Source organism: Adiantum capillus-veneris, chromosome 18 (assembly GCF_014529385.1).
Source record: "Adiantum capillus-veneris isolate H3 chromosome 18, ASM1452938v2, whole genome shotgun sequence".
In the NCBI taxonomy this organism is placed as follows: domain Eukaryota; kingdom Viridiplantae; phylum Streptophyta; class Polypodiopsida; order Polypodiales; family Pteridaceae; genus Adiantum; species Adiantum capillus-veneris.
The window spans coordinates 148,204,339-148,206,976 of NC_140948.1; positions in this window are offsets into that span (position 1 = coordinate 148,204,339).

Here is a 2,638-nt window from a genome sequence, read left to right on the forward strand (position 1 = left end):
TAAGTATAAACATATAACAACATTTATAAAACAATACAAAAAATAGAAAAGAGTAAACCCTAATACTAACCATGCCGCCGCGAGAACTGAGAATGTCCATCAGGGCGTTTAAGCCCTTCCTGCCTGTCCTGTCATCGACCACGCTCGTATGGTGTGGGATCACGTCCTGTCATCGACCACGTCGGGGGTTATAAAAACCCAGTGTATTTCCATCGCTAACAGCGTCACAAGAGCACACAACCTCTTGTAGTGGGACCATCAAAAAGAGCTTCTAGAAGTGGAGAAAGAAGCAACTCAATGCCTTCTCAAACAAACCTCGACATAAGGAGCATCACCACCTGAAGTACTCATGAAGGAGTCTACAACAGGAAAGAAGAAAGAGCCAACAAAAGGGAAGACAAAAGGTAAGACAAAAGGCCCAACTTATAGAGTACAATCTGATATTGAGGTTGCTACAGATTTAAAGAAAGTCTTGGAGGAAAGGATCTTGAATAGCAAGATTGAGTTTACTCTGGGAGAAGTTCTTGGCATTGCAAAGCGTGAATTCCATGAAGAGATCATTGAAATCATCAAGAGGAAGAGGCAAACTCTTGCTGAAGTTTCTCATCCATAGGTTGAAGGGGAAACCTTGAAGACACAAGGGATGCAGTTACAAAATAAGGAGGATAATGGAGGTGCGGTAGGATGCTACTGATCTAGTGGGAGAGTGAAGCAAGTGCATTTCTCAAATGATGATGAAGAAGTTGAAGCTATTCCTAGGAGCTACTATTCACGAAGTCACTGGACAAGGGCTACTACAAAATTTTTGGTCAAGGTACGTGATCTTGAAGAGCCATTTTTTGCCTTGATTGACCATGGTTCAGAAATAAACATAATGTCAAAGAGTCTCTACAACAAGTGCAAATGGCCAATGGACACATATCATGGTTGGATGGTAAAAGTGGCAAACAATTCATCCGATGAATTGTATGCAGCATGTCCAGGTGTGAAGGTGACAATAGGTGATGTAAAGATTGACCAAAACTTCTTTGTACGGGATACATCTTCATATCATCCCATCCTTGGATAGCCCTACATTGTGGGAGCTCGAATGGAAACAAAGGTAATGGATGATGTTTCAGCATATGCTAGGATACATAGCAAAGATGGTATACGAACCGTCCAATTTCTCACAGTTTGTGTAAACCATGAAAGAAATCGTGACAACCTTAAAGAACATCCTCTTTGCAAAGAGTTTCATGATCATAGAGAAATGATGGTTTTTGGCCAAGTACCATTGTAAAGCAGAATTGCAGTGGTACAGAAAGAAAAAGGGTCTCACCTGATCCAAAAATAGGTGAAACTTTCTCAATGAGCTCCTTGGTAACAAGGAATGGATCAGTATGTTTACAAAACTTTAAGATTTGAAGAGATGTGAGAGACAATATGTGCATAATGTACAAATAGTCATGAAAAAGAGTGGGTTGCTAGAGCCTGTTGAAAATGTTTTGGGTTTGTGTGAAAAAGTTTCTTTTATAGATACTATGGGTGAGCTTGATGATATAATGGGGTTTAGTTTGCAGCTTGAAAATGAAGTTGTGGAAGTTTGCTCTATGGAAACGTATCAAGTAACTGAAGACTTTAAAGAAAACGAAACAGTTGGCCCAAAAGTCCATGTTGAAACTAAATACAAGAATGTAGGAAATAAGGTGAAACCAGTAGCTTCACCCTTACCACCCAACAAGAGGGAAAAGATTGAGCAGGCTTCTTTACAACCAAGTTTGAGGAATCCTAAAAAGATTGGGCATACCTTCACAAAGGAGTCTTTCTAAAAGTTGCAGATTGGTCGCGAGGAGTTTCTAACACAGGACGAGACAAAGTGCTTCAAAGGAATGCTTTCAAAGCATGGTAAGGCTTTTTCATTTGAGCCACATGAGATAAGATATGTTGATCCTTCTATTGTAGCTCCTATGGTAATTTTCACAATACCTCATGTGCGTAGGAATTTTGCGGCTATTCCGGTTCCAAAGGCTCATTTGCCAAAGTTAGTAGAGCTACTGAATGAGAAAATCAAAATGGGAATCTTGGAGCCTTCTTGTGCTCCATACTCAAACAGGTGGTTCACATTTCCAAAGAAGAATGGTTCTCTACGCTTCATCCAAGAAATGCAACCAGTTAACAAGGTGACAATTAGAAATGTAGGTACAGGTCCAACTGTAGATGAGTTTGCAGAGGTGTTTGTTGCAGGGAGGGCAATCTACTCAATGGGAGATCTCTACTTAGGGTATGTTTAATTTCAACTTGCAATCAAAAGTAGAGACTTGACAACCATGAGGACACCTTTGGATTTGGTAAGGATGTGTACCTTCCCACAGGGAGCAACCGGCTCGGTTGCACATATGATGAATGGGATGAATAAGCTCTTACGTGACTTTATCCCTCAAATCACAAAGCGTTTCATTGATGATTTGCCTATCAAAGGTTGTGAAGAAAGTGACAAAGATGAAGATTTGGATCTCAAGGGATGTCGCAGGTTTGTGGTAAATCACATAAATGATTGTGATAAAATTTTGTCTAGGCTGGAAGAAGTGAATCTTACATTGTCAGGGAAAAGGTCTATGTTTGGTGTCAATGAAGTGCTCAATGTGGGCACATGTGC